This window comes from Lasioglossum baleicum, chromosome 8 (assembly GCF_051020765.1).
Source record: "Lasioglossum baleicum chromosome 8, iyLasBale1, whole genome shotgun sequence".
In the NCBI taxonomy this organism is placed as follows: domain Eukaryota; kingdom Metazoa; phylum Arthropoda; class Insecta; order Hymenoptera; family Halictidae; genus Lasioglossum; species Lasioglossum baleicum.
Window position 1 is genome coordinate 3674368 of NC_134936.1, and position 17566 is coordinate 3691933.

The 17566-nt window shown below is 33.1% G+C and overlaps 1 protein-coding gene across 3 annotated transcripts in view; it reads left to right on the forward strand.

Moving 5' to 3' along the window:
* The first annotated feature begins 1066 nt into the window (after positions 1-1066).
* Pcb (Pyruvate carboxylase) overlaps positions 1067-17566 on the forward strand; it is a 152355-nt gene continuing 135855 nt past the window's right edge. For all 3 annotated transcript variants that reach the window (XM_076429319.1, XM_076429322.1, XM_076429321.1), the window contains exon 1: positions 1067-1223. The gene's annotated coding sequence lies outside the window, so the exon portion shown is untranslated. The remainder of the gene's footprint in view (positions 1224-17566) is intronic.

Here is a 17566-nt window from a genome sequence, read left to right on the forward strand (position 1 = left end):
ATACAGGCTGAGTCTGAAGAAACAGAACACCTAAATATCTCCGTTACTTTTCATTGTACAAAAACACTTCTTGGGAAAAAGTTACACTGTTTGAAGGGCCACATGTAAAGGTGTAAGGGAAAAAATTTTCAAGATGATTTTTTTATGAGATTTCAAGGTCATCGATGTTTTTTTTAATGGAATGATATATCTTCGTTAACGTAATGTTGTAGCTGACAAAATAACGAATTCATCCATGTAACACAATATGACCCACAAATGATCTTCAACCCAGAAAAATGGAATAAATAAGATTCATCGTGTAAGATTCATTTGCATTTGAGCGTAATGAATAATGACTAAATTTTTATTAAGGATGAATATATTGAATACTGACTATAGTGGCATAACTAATGACTAAATACGCACTCAGAATTTCTCTATGACTAAAAATGGTTATGTATAAGTTAAAATAAGACATAATAATAACAAAAAAATATCGTATTAATTTATAAACATATAAAATACAGATTATGACACGTTTGGTCACTGCAAATTCCGTTATAGTTTAAGTATACATATTAATGTATGTTAATCGCACAATAGTGACTGATGACTAAAGATTGATGACTGATCATTTAAACTAACTAATGATTAATCATAACTAATAAGCAATAACTAACGATTACTTAGAGTTGTGACTAAAGCTAGTGCCATGTAGTTATGACTAACAAATCAAAAAGTTTTAACTTACTTTTTTTAAGTTTTGACTAACAATCAATCAGACTATTAGTCATTTTTAATTTTTAGTTGATTTTTGCCCAACTCGGGTCTACACACTCTAATATGCTCTAATATTTTGAATATGGTGGCACTACCGCATTTTCGACGCTGTCGGTAATTCAGAACCGCAGACAGAAAGTTCCATTGCACGCGACGTCTGTATCGATCGTAAGTCTGTGCACCGACGAGAAATAGTATCTCGTCGGTGGTCTGTGGAGACGACGAAATTATACACTCGATAACCACTAGATGGCAATGTTTTCAATCAACTGTAGAAACTCGTGTTATGATACGAGCGGACTAAGATTGGTTCGCCAATCACGTTTACCTCTATTTTTGTAGAGGTCGAACGCATGTGCCAGTAAGAGCTGGTCGACTGGTCGACATGCTCGTGGACTTCAGTACGGCTTAGACTTCAGCCGGACGGGGTCTGGCTTTTCTCGTCTTCGGTGTGCGTTAACGTAAGTACATGAATTCTTGACTGAAATTGGTCATATTTTCGTGTCGTTCCGTTGTGTCAGATCGTCTACGCGCCGACTTCATTCCCAACCGTGACAGCTGTAATTTTACGCCGTCTCTCTCGCCGCACCAATTATTGACAATTCTTTGTGGCTGTGCAAAGTGACAGACCAAATTCGCTGAGAAACCTGAACCCATGCTTTTGTGACTTTACTATGAAACCGTAGTAGATATTTCCTCCCTTTTTTCGTACACGTTTCTCATCAATTTTACATCTGCAATTAATATTTCCTAATGAATTCGCATGACCACGGGGGTCACTTAACCGTGACGTGTGTCATCGCGACACAAGGATTAATCGCGCGGGCGTGAAATTTTGATTTTAACATTACCATTACGTTTACTCGCTTCTTCTTTCGATCCAGCTTTAAAATAAATGTGTTCCACGTTTTATGTTTGCCGAGATTTGTTATCAAATATTTTGTGGTTAGTTCTCGGTACATCCAGATTAGAGATTGAAGGTTTGAAATATGTATTTGGAAAGATGTGAAGGACGTTTCTAGCAAAGGCACCTACATGTACTTACACGGTCGCGTGATCTTCAAATTGTAACGCAAGAAAACGTTTATGGAGACTGTTTAAATCGTCTCCTCGAAATGAAGTCTAAGGACGTTTACATAATAACCCGGTGAGATAGAGTCGTAGACATCGATCGGCGAGGTCTCGATAGCAGGGTCGAAGATCGCGATCTTTGATATTGATCACCTGACAAACTTCAACTTTCCATTCTCCAAACAATTTTATTAGAATTTCTTCAACGTAACTGTGTTTACTATTCTAATTGCACAAGTGAAATTATTGAAATAGAAAAAGTTGTTAATTGAACGATGTGATATTTTTTATTTCTGCACAGATCAGGTACACAGAAGGTTAACAAGGTTAACCCTTTGCACTCCGAATTATTTTTCAATTTTATTTGAACTTTACTTCAAAAGACAGTTCCTTGACTGCTACTGATTTTAAACAAAGTTGTTCACTAATTATATTAAATATAGCTCTTAAATATGTTTCTTCTTATCGATCGTATTTGCTGTTAATAAATGTTAAATGCTTTCGGCGCAACGGTTCGATCGTTTATTACTAATTATGAAGCAATTTTGCTAATTACCAAACAAAATCAACGTTTCAATCCTAGTTTGGATCCTTTTCAAGATTTATTTGAATCGCGTCTGAGAAGTAAATATGTTATAATAATTTCAACGTTCTTACATCAGTGTCTTGACAACAAGCATGTCCGACGCACGTAACACACGTGCCACGCAATTATTATAAATTTATTTTCCTTATATTCAATCATTTAATAGTTTTTGAAATTATTATAACATATTTACTTTACAGACGCGATTCAAATAAATCTTGAAAAGGATCCAGACTAGGATCGACACGTTGATTTCGTTTGATAATTAATTAGCAAAATTGCTTCATAATTTAATAAACGATCGACCCGTTGCGCCGAAAGCATTTAACATTTATTAATAGCTCTCAAAGTTTGTTGTAATTTCTATTTGTGGAATTTATACTTGTTTTTGATTAAATAATAATACAATTAAATACATAAAGGGAGAACCAAATACATATGAGAACTCGTTTTATTTACATTTCTCCTTCACTGATGTCGAGTTACACGCCACACTCGACAAAGGAGTGCAAACGGTTACGAAGCACTGAAAACTCTATGAAAATAACAAGAATGTGTCATAATATGCCCACAGAAATTTTTATGTTAAATAATTTACAATCTCGATACTTATAAATAGACTTTGGAACTTTATGCAAAATAAAAATTGTTTGCATCAACTACAACAAACAAGGGCCAAGTAATAATTTCTTTCATTCTTTAATAATGTTCATAAGCTGCAACTAATACATTGAGATGTTCTTAAATTTTTTAAATTAGTCTATCGTTTTAAATTGCACCTACCCATTTTTGTCCTAAATGCATAAAATCCGCAGTCTCTCTCTCTCTACTTATAAATTAAAAATATTACGACCCGTCATTTTGGCGGGTCCCGCAAGCCTAATGGAAGGTATAGCATATACCTTTATCAATATACGACAAGTTAAAAAATATATGGGAAAGCATAGGATTTTTTAACTTGACAACATAATCTCTTATTACGTGAATGCATTTGTTATGTCAATAGGTTCATGTTATTTACATAACCTGTTTTGTGACAAACGCTGTAGATTTCCCTGTGTCTGTGTGTGCATCACGGTGTGCACATGTTTTACGTGTAGTTACCGTCCACATAGTCGAAAAGACAAGTGACAATGCGACAGTCGGTGACTGACTTCTATTGCGTGCACGTCGCGCGTATTGCGCATCTCTAATGTACTTTAGACCTTTGCACAGAAAAATTTATTTTCGTGTTAAAAGATTATTACTTTTTATATTATTATATATAAACCTATGCAAATTATACTCCGTATAAAAGAACGTGTGATGTTATGCCCTAGTTCGTTTGTAAATTCGTGTTATAAATACAATTTCACAGCATTCTTCGTATACGTACGTTGAAATCTTACGTAAGAACAAAATAGAATTAATTGTATTGATAGAAACGTTAAGAATTAATAGAAAAGTCTACACGCATAGTTTTGCAGTTTGTATTATTATTTTCTGTATTATTATTTATTAGTTTGTATTATTTTTCGACTTTGTTGCCAACAACTCCCTACTATTTTAAGCAGAGACCCTAACTTTTACAACTAAAAAGAAAAAACGTCATGGAATAACAAGTATTTCATCGACTAAAATAGTATCGGTTACAAATAAGGATTGTAAGTAACCGAAAATTTTTTCTCTTGTTGGTAAATGTTATCCTTGAGAGAAATTCATTTCGATCACTTATAACCGTTATCAATGAGAAAAATTTATTTCAATCGCGCTCATAACTGTTATCAATGGGAGAAGTTTATTTCGGTCACTCATAATAGTTATCGGTTACAAATAAGGATTACAAGTAACCGAAAATTTGTTCTCTTGTTGGTAAATGTTATCGTTGAGAGAAATTCATTTCGATCACTTATAACCGTTATCAATGAGAAAAATTTATTTCAATCGCGCTCATAATTTTTATCAATGGGAGTAGTTTATTTCGGTCACTCATAATAGTTATCGATGAGAGAAATTTATTTCGGTCGCTCATAACTAGACTGCGGAAGTTTATGCAAATTTTATACAGTTAGCTGCAATATTAAGTGGCCATTTTAAAAATCGCATAACTTTCTAAAAGTTAGTCCAAAGGACTTGAATTTTTTAAAGATGTCAGACCGACTAGTTCGCTAGAGAATAAGTAAACAGAAATTTATTAAGATTGCAATTTAAGATTGCAGCTTTTATATGTGGGCCTGTAACGATAATTTAAAAAATGCGTTTATAGATTTCGGTAATTTATATGCATACTGAAAATTTCTTCGAAATCGGTCAACGTTGCAATGAGCTACATACGTTTAAAGATGAGAGCTTAAGGGTGAATGTCGCAGATTTTCAGCCTTTGCCAGGGCATTTCACCCATACGTGATCATCTTTAAACGTTTGTATTGTAGCTCATTGCAATGTTCACCGATTTCGATGAAATTTTCAATATGTATATAAGTTACCGAAATCTATAAAACGCATTTTTTAAATTATCGTTCCAGACTCGGATAAAAAAAGTTGACAAAACATAATTTTTTAAATTTTGTACGATTCCTACCAATTGCAATATTAATAAATTTCTGTTTACTTATTCTCTAGCGATCTAGCCGGTCTAGCATCTTAAAAAAATTCAAGTCCTTTGGACCAATTTTTAAAAAGTTATGCGATTGTTAAGGGTGTCCACCACTTAATATTGCCGCTGACTGTATATCTGTATGTAGAGTAGTTGTATAATAATTATTAATACTGCTTGTAATTGGCATTACAAAATGTAATGTTAATTTTTTCTATATTTTCAACAGTCAATTGGTGCATTTTATCAGATAAGATTAATTAATATGCTGAAAATGTCCTTTCAATATTACAAGATATGATAGGGGCACATTTATACTTTTTCCAGTATCGTGCTTTTATTTCCTTCGTACTGTAGGTATTTTAATCATTTAAACTATTATTAAGTGTAGACAATATTTGAGATCCTAGATTTTTCTGAAAAACATATTTATTGGGTATGGGAATAAGTTTCCGCCCCTTTTTGTTGAAAAGAAGCATATAAATGTTGGGAAATCTGTATTTTCGAATTTTTTGGCACACCATCGCAATCTTTGCCCTTACGTCGAAATCTTGTATTTGATGGAGCATCGTCCCCGTAAATATATAATAAATATATGTAGTAAATATACAACACCTTTCTTTAAAACAAAATAATGCAACATGACTTCCCGCAAATGCTGCTTACTTGCAACAAAAGTCGACATTTTTCACGCGAAAAATTCACTGCTGTTCACGCTTGAAACAATTGCCACTAACTGCGTTTTGAAGCTTAGACATAGACCTTTTAAAAACATGTACTACGTTCCATCAAATACGCGATCGGTACTTAAGTACAACGACATCTCCAAAAGGGCGGAAACTTATTCCCATACCCAATATTTTGCTTTTTTTTCTCCACAGCCAATAGGTACATTATCTAGATTTTGCGCAAAATCTGTAACTAATTTAATTGAAACTTTTAATGCTAATGTATTCGATTCTAATTTCGATATTGTAACTGGCAAAGTAGAAAAATTAGCTTCAATAAATGTTAAATCGTCAATAAAATCTTCATTTTTTATAATTTCTCTTGGGCTGTCTTCATACATGTCAAGTACACTTTGTTCTTTGAAGGATTTAACAATCTGGAAATAAAGGAGACACTTGACTATTTGGCACAAAATTAAGAATTCGTTTAATCTTATAATGAACTTAAATATTACCAAATATATTTACTTACTTCCCTAATAACATGCACATTTGTTTGCGTAAAATATCGCCGTTTCTATCCACGTTCCCCATCGTGTTACGATCGCTTCTGGTGGTAAAGGAACATTTGGCAGCTTTTCTTTGTTCTATTCTACGTGGAACTTATAAAAATATTTGTTTTATACAGGGTGTCTCAAAATTAGGTCCGGAGCCGAAAATGGGAGGTTCCTGGGATCATTTCAAGCGACATTTTCCTTTGAAAAAATGTCGTCCGCGGCTTCGTTAACGAGTTATTAATGAAAAACACGGACCAATCAGAGCGCGAGCTAGACGCGTGCAGCCCGGCGCGCCGGCAGCCGAGTGTCGGTGGCACACCGCGATGTCGTAACGAACAAAAGTTTCTCGATGATGTGAATCCTCGCCAATTTCGATAAGCTTTGGATATGTTGTCAATACCATGATTCTGAACAACATTTCCCTTTACAGTTTCTGACGATCGGCTTTAGTTTACGATATTATTGTAAAAATTTGTAATTGTAAATCGATCGATGTACATACTATCTCCTCGCCGATTTCGATGAGCTTTATTTCAAAGGAAAAAGATATTTAAAACATCGAATTTATAACATATTTCAAAGTCATCGAAATCGGTGAGGACCCACATCATCGGCAACTTTACCCGAACGATAGAAGAAGCACAAACTTATTGAATTAAAAACTCACTTATTCAGCCGTAAATCCATTTGACTACCACATACAACCACCACACTTTTACATAATTGTTGAACTCGTAGCACACTTTTATAACTCGTATCGATAGCGAACGAAATTACTTACTCCGACGCGGAAAGAGTTCGATGCTCTTCGCGATGACGCGCGAAACTGTGCTCTCCCGGCGTACAATGTATTCGATGAAGGCGTCGTTTAAAACAAATGAAATCGTTCCCAAGGAGATATTGATTTTTCGAGAATCATATGGCATTGATTTTTCGAGAATCATATGATTCTCGAAAACACCGATTCGAAGATTATGTAAAAGTGTGGTGGTTGTATGTGGTAGTCAAATGGATTTACGGCTGAATAAGTGATTTTTAATTCAATAAGTTTGTGCTTCTTCTATCGTTCGGGTAAAGTTGCCGATGATGTGGGTCCTCACCGATTTCGATGACTTTGAAATATGTTATAAATTCGATGTTTTAAATATCTTTTTCCTTTGAAATGAAGCTCATCGACATCGGCGAGGAGATAGTATGTACATCGATCGATTTACAATTACAAATTTTTACAATAATATCGTAAACTAAAGCCGACCGACGAAAACCGTCAAGGGAAATGTTGTTCAGAATCATGGTCTTGACAACATATCCAAATATTATCGAAATCGGATAAAAAATAGTACATCGATCGATTTACAATTACAAATTTTTACAATAATATCGTAAACTAAAGCCGATCGACAGAAACTGTAAAGGGAAATGTTGTTCAGAATCATGGTCTTGACAACATATCCAAATATTATCGAAATCGGATAGGAAATAGTACATCGATCGATTTACAATTACAAATTTTTACAATAATGTCGTAAACTAAAGCAGATCGACAGAAACTGTAAAGGGAAATGTTGTTCAGAATCATGGTATTGACAACATATCCAAAGCTTATCGAAATTGGCGAGGATTCACATAATCGAGAAACTTTTGTTCGTTACGACATCGCGGCGTGCCACCGACACTCGGCTGCCGGCGCGCCGGGCTGCACGCGTCTAGCTCGCGCTCTGATTGGTCCGTGTTTTTCGTTAATAACTCGTTAACGAAGCCGCGGACGACATTTTTTCAAAGGAAAATGTCGCTTGAAATGATCTCAGGAACCTCCCATTTTCGGCTCCGGACCTAATTTTGAGACACCCTGTATATACAGAAGCTATTAATTTATTGACCAAAGGAAAGTGTATTCGTATTTCCTCCGCTATCCTGTGCAATCTGTGTGCTACACATGTTATATGTATCATATTGGGATAAAATTATTATTATTATTAACAATATAATAATATTATTAACTGTCTAATTGTATTAAGAGAACTTAGGCCGTGTTCATACAGAGAACGGCAAGCTGTATAGCAATTTATTATTGATTATTATTACATGAGATAAACGCAAAAAATATGCACAATATGCAAATAACATGCACTATGCACAACATTTGCTGTATGCAAAATATGCAAAATAAAAAATATATTTTTGGAATCATCTAATCATGACATAAATTTCTGTCCAGATCCCATTTGTCTACCCATTTTCTATAAAAATATGCATTTGCATAAACATCCGCAGTCTATTGATAACAGTTGTCGATGAGAGAAATATATTTCGATCGCTCATAACAGTTATCGATGGGAAAAATTTATTTCGATCGCTCATAACGATTGTCGACGAGAGGAATGTATTTTGATCGTTCATAACAGTTATTGACGAAGGAAATTTGTAATAGTTATTATTACATAGTACAACTTTCAAATGGTAAACTATCAATTATTTCATAAATTTTTTATTCATAAAATTAATTGCTTTTTTAAATTTATTTTTGCTTTATTTACTATTTAATTTACTATTGCTTTATTTAAATAATTATTTTCTGCTTTTTAGTCTTGTATGTGTGAAATTTTACAATCGATTTTGAACATTTTGATGAGATTATAACAGAGACATGTAGTAAATTTCAGACGGTATTGCGACGCGTCATATCGAAAACAAACGCCGCGCCGTGGTAAAATGTCAAAGATAAAGCTTCGACGGAGAATTTCGGTGTAGCTGTTCTTTCGCTTGGTAAACAAACACTATAGCATAATAATACGTAGTAACTTTGTAAACACCGCACGGAACTCGAACGCACACTGAGCTCCTTTGCGCGGGGAGGTGTAACGGTTAAATTTTTAATAGTTTATATCTCCTAAACGCATAGGCCTTTTTAAATTAAAAAGGTTTTAATTAAAAAGAGTAAAAAATTTTGTTAATATTGCATTGTCATCCAGTTCTGAGCTATGTTTATTTCAAGTCTCTGGCTCATCGGGAAGTTAGTTTCAAGTCAATTGCAAAATTTGTACCGAACAGACAGACAGACAAGAAAGCGAGCTAATAAAAACGTGGTAAAAAAGAACCTATTCCCAAAATTTATAAACGGGAACACAGCCGCTGTTTGTCCTGTGACGAAATATGGGGCGACGACCGCGCGTCATAATAGCGCAAGGTGTTTCTTTTACAATTGCAACAAACTGGAGTGAAATGGAAATTTATTTTCTTTCTTAATATGTTTAGTAGGTTGAAAATGATATATACATATAACAGTAGTTTTGAATTCTTCAAATGGTTTTACTGTATAAAATTACATTGACTAATTTTTGTTATAAATGCATAAAATTCGCTCTCTAACAATAAGAATTGGTTTCATGATTACTTGCCTCTATTTTTTTGTAAATCCTGTACTACATGAGAACCTAACAATTTTTCAATGTTGATTGCTTCGAAATTTTTAAAAATTATTTTTTCTTTTGTACTCTATATACATGCTGAAAATTGCATAGATCAAATGTCGTAGAAAACCTGCGATTTTTACTATTTTTAACTCTTTCGAGTTTATGACAAAGTTAACTGATTTCGATGTTTTCAGCCATGTTTTTTTGATTATTAGATGATCGCAAAAGTTTATTTATTTTCCAATAAATCTTACTTTTGTCATTATCTATAATAAAAAAAAATTTTTGAACTAGCTGTTTCTCACATACAATTAACTGTATGTAACTGATTGCAATAAAAGTGGAATGTTAATAACGATTTACCATCAAGGTATATTCGTAAGAGTGGATTCAAGAACATACTATGACTTTTCAAATTTACCGCCTTATATTGATAGATATAACCTAGATCGTTTTCAATAAGTTCTTACATCACTATCTTGACAAAATTTATTTTCCCCAAAGCAAGTGAGCGAGTTTTTATGAACAATATTCCTTATATTCAATCATTCAATAGTTTCTGAAATTATTATAACATATTTACTTTACAGACGTGATTCAAATAAATCTTAAGGATCCAAACTAGGATCGAAACGTTGATTTTGTTTGATAATTAGCAAAATTGCTTCATAATTAGTAATAAACGATCGGACCGTTGCGCCGAAAGCATTTAACATTTATTATTTATTTATTTATATTTTCATAACATTTCGTTAACTATTGTATTAGGGTTAGGACATACGCAGAATTTGATACTCTATCGATTCACGATACAAAAGGTGGGTCATACCATAGCAAGAAATCAAGGTGACCTTGAGTTGTCCGAAACACTTTCACGTAAACAGTTAGCATAGCAATATTTCCCGCTCCATACCATGCAAGTTTTGTATTCATCTCATTTCTTCAAATTATTACAAATAATGGAAATATCCGAGGTGGATAAAGTCATTGGACCACGCTGATAAAAGGCTTATAAAAAGTGACCTCTATTCCTTTTTTCGCAATTCCAAATTAATTGCTATTTTTCAACACTTTTGTTATACATCGTCTAATACATTAATTCATACAACTTCTCCAAAAACAAAACTCATTCGTTTGGTTCAACTTCAAGAAAACAATTTAGCTTGAATGGGTGATAGGACTTTTATGACTAGACTGTGTGCGAATCTTTATGCAAAATAAAATATGTTCGCATTGATTGCAAAACACAGGAGCGAAATAAAAATGTCTTTCTTCTTTTAATTGTCCGATTAAGCTGAAACCAGTACGCTGGTGTCTTTAAATCTTTTTAATATGTCCACTTCTTCAAATTGTGTTTACAAATTGTGTTTATAAATGCAGAAAATTCTTAATACGATCAAATCATGGACAACGGTTTCAAAGGGGTAGACTCTGGTTTCCAGGAATGCAAAGATGTGGTTTTTCAATAGTTAAAAGCAGGGACCAAAAATAACAGTTATTATAAAATTTTTTACGATAAAGATCATGAATAAAAAGATGATTATTATTGGAATTTAAGATAATGTACACAAAATATAAAGAAAAAAATTCGAAGAACACAATGATTAAAAATATCGATTTTTATACTTTTTGGTTACAAATAACAGTTATTAGTGTTCAAAAAATTGGATCCTCCACGATAACTGTTATCGATGAAGAAAAACTGTTTCGATTGCTCAATGCAGTTATTGATGAGAGAAGTTCATTTCCATCGATCATAACAGTTATCGATGAGAGAAATTTATTTCACTTGTTCATAATAATTTATTGATGAGAAAATTCATTTTGGTTGCTTATGTATTTATTGAGTTTCTACTCTTTTTCGGATGGAGCACGCTTGTGAAATTCATTGAGAAGGTTTCGTACAACGAGACGAATCAGCACACCATACGAACAACGCAAAATCTGTTTGTTTGCCACATTAAATTTTGATTGTAGCAAATAATTTTACGAATAAAAAATTTATGAAATTATTGATTGTCTACAATTTGAAAGTTGTACTATTTAATAATAACTATTACAAATTTCCTTCATCAATAACTGTCATGAGCGATCGAAATAAATTTATTTAATCGAATAACTGTTATGAGCGGTCGAAATAAATTTCTCTCATCGATAACTGTTATGAGTGATCGAAATGAACTTCTCTCATTGATAACTGTTATAAGTGATCGAAATGAATATCTCTCGACGATAACATTTACCAACAAGAGAAAAATTTTCGGTTACTTATAATCCTCATTTGTGACTGATTTTAACACATTACCGACCGGTGATTATAATTGCATAATTTTGAAAAACCTATGGTACATGGCTGAACACTTTTTAATGGAACCTTCAATAGCAACACCAATTTTCATTGTGAACTAACAAGTCACCCTCAATAACGTCATCTAATAGTTTCATTGAAGATGCAATGTAAAAGAAAATTTAGCACAGCACAATTATTGAAAATCCTATTAATATGTAGGCTTGCGGTAGGTAAAGTGTTAACTTTCCGTCTCAAAAATGGGACGTACTGTAAAGTGAAAGAGTGTAAACTAGCGGGACGGGAACGAGGCAAGAAGGGCATTGCGGACGCTCCGCCCGATCCTCACTTTTCGACTCACGCGTAGCTCCCGCCGTTCGTAGGCGTAGGAGCAGATAATAACGCGCGCGCGATTTTATTCCGTGGTCACTTATTCGTCGGTCACAAATTAATACTTATTTACTCATTATACCTTATCCAAAAGAACTCGAATAATAATCGGATAGAATGGTGAAAAGTGCCATTGAGCCGAATTATATCGACGATCGGTCATTCGATAGGGCATCAAGAAAAAATGTACCGAGTAAAATTTCAACCCTGTATTTCGATCGGGAGGGTACTTATGGGGTAAAACAGAAAAACCAGTTTTTGACTTATTTTTCCTAGTTAATGATGTTTAGAAATTCTGAGAAAAATCTCACACATGTCAAGGACCCAAATACATATTCTGCAAATGGTTTCAGATTTTTAAATTGAAAATCCTGCTTGTAAAAAATTAAAAACCTCAAAAAAATCGAAAAAAATGCAGACTTCACAACGAAGTTCTACAGTGACAACATTTATATTTTTACAGTACCGATATATTGTTATAGTTATTGTTCCTGAATTTTTCAGATTTTATGGTTCGGTGCGCCGTAGTTAAAAAAAATAAAAACCGAGATTACTAGGAAAATCAGAAATATAGACTCCCATCTTTATCAAAACCAGCTAAACTATTAATCAATGAAATAGTTGTTATTCTATGACTTTTTTTCTTTTTGGTTGTAACAGTTATGGTCCCTGGTTAAAAGCGCTAGATAAAAGATCAATCTCCCTCAAAAGTCCTATTTTTACGATTGCAAGGCGTAATTTGCATTATTCGGCAGCGTAATTTGCATTATCCGAAAGCATAAAGCTGCGCATGTAGCTATTTTCATAAAGCTGTGACAGCTAGATGTTGCCGAATAATGCAAATTACGCCTCGCAAACGTAAAAATAGGACTTTTGAGAGTGATCGCGGCCTTGATTGTTCTTTCACCTAGCGATTTAACTTGCAATCCTGGAAACGAGGCTATCCCCTTAATGCAAAATTTCATGCAGATAAAGAAGTCGTTTTACATAGGATATTAGTTATACAATGCTATTCACTTGACTCGGAATTCGTACGCGCGAGACTAACACGGTGCTAATGTATGACACGTGTACCATATTCATGTGACATATGTATAGTTATTGAATACGACACGCGTTGGGGGATATTACTACATATTATACATTTATGCAATGTCGTCGAGCTCAAAAAACTTTTGTGCATGAACCAAATTTTATAACATTTGAATTTTTCAACCTTAATCTAGTTTACGTTATATTACTCGATTTATGACGTGTACACATTTTTCACAATATAATCGTATTGGAGTAAAGAAGTATAACAAAACTGTTCAAGAATTTATGTATATCCTCGTCTCCCCGGAAGCTGCTCGTATAAATCATTGAGTTTGACCTTCCCAGGGTTATAGTCTGTCGTTGCTTGATATTTTTGTCGCGTTGATCACATCTCGAATTAATATTCGGACGCTCTAAAACAGACGATAACTTTTTTAATACTGTACTATATAGACTTACTTTTTTGAGAAGCTAGAGGAATTAGTTTACTACAGGATGTGAAAAGAAATTTTTTCAACAATTGCAATTGATCGGAATTGTAGAAAGAATACTAACAGTTGCATTTTACAACTTTTTTATGTGGGCGTATATTGACAATTTGAAAATATGTTTCGTCGATCTGTGTGGATTAAACGTATTTTGAAAATTTCGGCAAAATCGGTCGACGTTGCAATGAGCTACAAAGTTTAAAGATGGTAAAAATTGAAGAATTTACGATTTTCGGACTGTATCTACGAATTCTTATATCTTTCAATGCCTGTCGTTTTTCCCCGCATCAACCGATTTCGATTAAACGTTCACAGTGCATATAATTGACACAGATCTACAAAACATATTTTTTAAATTTTCAATACAGGACCACATAAAAAAGTTGTAAAATGCAACTTTTAGTATTTTATTAGCTCGCTTTCTTGTCTGTTTGTTTGTTCGGTACAAATTTTGCAATTGATTTTAAACTAACTAACCGATGAGCTAGAGACTTGAAATTATAAACATAGCCCAGAACTGGATGATAATGCAATATTTAAAAAAAATTTTTTAAAAGCCTATGCGTTTAGGAGATATAAACTATTAAATTTAACCGTTACACCTCCACGCGCGACGCTCGGTAGTCTTACGTGTCGCGTTCAACGATCCCCACTCCGCGCGACAGCGCTCCCTACTTCACTACGCGTCCCACTCTGACTCATACCCACTCCACTGACCCGCTTCGCATCGAAGGAGCTCACAATCAGTGTGGGTTCGAGCTCCGTGCGGTGTTTACGAAGTCACTTATTATTATTATACTATAATGTTTGTTTACCAAGCGAAAGAACCGTTACACCGAGATTCTCCGTCAACCTTTATCTTTGACATTTTACCACGGCGTTTGTTTTCGATATGACGTGTCGCAATACCGTCTGAAATTTACTACATGTCTCTGTTATAATCTCATCAAAATGTTCAAAATCGATTGTAAAATTTCACACATACGAGACTGAAAAGCAGAAAATAATTATTTAAATAAAAATAAATTTTTAAAAAATACCACGTTTTTGGAACAGACTAAAAAGTATAAAATAAATTTTTAAAAACATGACGTTTAAAAAACGGACTACAAAGTATAAAATAATTTTTTCTAGCCCCATACAGATTCCTAACCCCGTACAGGTAGTCCTGAAAATTTGTGATTGTGAATTTTTAATAGCTATGAAAATACTTGTAAGATTTAAAACGAAAAACGTGGGGTTACGAATCTGTATGGGGCTAGAAAAAAATATTTTATGCTTTCTAGTCCGTTTTTTCAACGTGGTGTTTTTTAAAAATTTATTTTATCCTTTTTAGCCTGTTTTAAAAACGTGGTATTTTTAAAAACTTTATTTTTATTTAAATAATTTTTTCTATAATTCCGACCAATTGGAGTTTTTGAAAAAATTTCTTTTTACATCCTGTAGTAAACCAATTAATTGCGCTAGCTTGCCAAACAAAAATTTAAATCGTATAGTCCAATATTGAAAGTTATCGTTTTTTTTTAGTGCATCCGAATATTAATGGGAGTCACTGTATTTATGTTAACGTTATTTTGTTGAAAAATCCGGCTTGACCGAATAAGATGGTGGAGAGTGCCCCGAAACGAAATTGATTTTTGGTCACACCATTCGATAGGGCCCCCGAAGAAAACCTTCGGTGACAAGTTTCGAGTCAGTATCCCTTCCGCAAGGATAGTTACAGAGTGAGCACGGTTTAATGAATTATGCTCAATTTTTTCTGTTCAACTAAACAAAAAATTACGGAAAAATTCATGAACATTCCACCTAATTGGTCACACGGCAGTGAATTATTTCAGAATTTTTGGTTGCAAAATTAATTTTTTAAAAATCCGGAAAGTTAAAATTGCCGATTTCATATGGAAGTTTTCAGAGTACCACGTTTATATTATTATGTTATTCTAGTTGTCTCATCGCGCGCGGCGCGCGCGTGATTAGTAATGTGTATTTTTATCAGATTTTTCGGATTATGCAAACATGGTCAAAAGAATTGGAAATCTTCAAAAATTAAAAAAAGAATGTATATTTTGTAATGAAGTTTTGCACAGATACTAGTTTTATAAAAATTCAGTAATGAAATATTGTTGGTCATTGATTTTAACTTTTTGCAAAATTTTTTATATAGTACATCGTAGTTAAAAAAAATAATAAATTTTTTTCGATGTATTTTTACTTTTTTTGTATATAAGTGTGTTATGTAATATTAAAAATTTTTATATTCAGAAAAATAATATAGAATATTACATTTATATTATATTTCATATATGAGCATGATTTCCAACAATTTTTCCAACAAAATCTTGCACCGTATGATTTTCTCGCCCTTTTTTCTTGTTCTTTAGAATGTTCATGACTTTTTTCGTAATTTCTTGTTGAACAGAGCGCGCATGTGCTCAGTATGGTGGCTCTTATGTACCATTGTCAAAAATGTTTGTCAAACTTTCTCTATGGCACCCCCGAGAGTTGTTTCATATAATTAAAAAAAAATCTATGCAAAGTTTGAGCTTCCACGGATTTGCTCATATTTATTAAACGGTTCATTTTCGACGATTTATCTAAACAGTGTTCTCTTTGTAAGACCTCGATTCTTGAGAAAGTGAACTCATAAATTTTTAAGACTTTATTGACTATTTTTAATTAATTTTTTTATTAAATAAACATTAAATTAAATTTAAAACTTATTAAATAATTACTTTTAATTAATTTAAATCTATTATTTTGAGATATATATTTAATTATAAAAATTGATTTATTACAATTTTTTACTTAATTATTTATTTAAATTTTAAATTTATTTTATTATAAAAGATATTATAATTAATATATATAATCTTCGGCAAAGAAATCTGCAAATAAAAAGAATAAGTTCTGTAAAGTTAAAAAAATACACAATTCTCGCTAATGTTTATTGATAAAAGGTAATAAAATCACACTTCACAATTTTCAATTTCCAGAAAAAATTTTGCGAATTTCGTCCGCCGTTTTCCTCAATTCTTTCGGAAACCGTTTGTTTTACGAAAAAAGTAATACGTTATAAAAGATGCAGCCTCTCCAGATCTACAGGTTTTGTTTAACATGTTTTTCGACGCGGTAAATAGTTTCGAAGATATTCGAGTAAAACGATTTTATGAGAATTAAATTAATTATTTTAATGTTTAATCCATTTGGGACGCGATTTACCGCTATCTGTGGGTACTCAAACTTTGCACAGATTTTTTTTAATTATTTGGTACAACTCAAAAGTCGAAACTAAGAGCTGTCCTAATAATACATACATAAAGATTTGAATAGGTTTGGTCATGAGTTCCATGAAATCGTCAAAGCGTCTCCAAAGGTTAACCAAATCCATTCTTTGTTTTGCCCCGTATGTGAATTAGTATTGGACTCTATCGCACGAAGCTGCGTTGCATTGTCAACACAAACCCTGCCTCGGTGACTCGAGACGTTTCAGTTTCGAGCCCAATGACGTTGCATGAATGACAGTACATCTACAATTCTACAGTGTGTATGTGTCGCGCCTAGCCGCGTGCACTTAATTTCGTGCGCTCTTCCGGGTTGGGAAGATAACATCGCATATCACATATATTCTATATGTGCAATTTATTAAGTAACATAGCCGCTGAGCACGAATTATCAGTCATCACAAGATACGGAAGCTTATGCATACGCATTTCAGAATATTATCTCCAGCATTA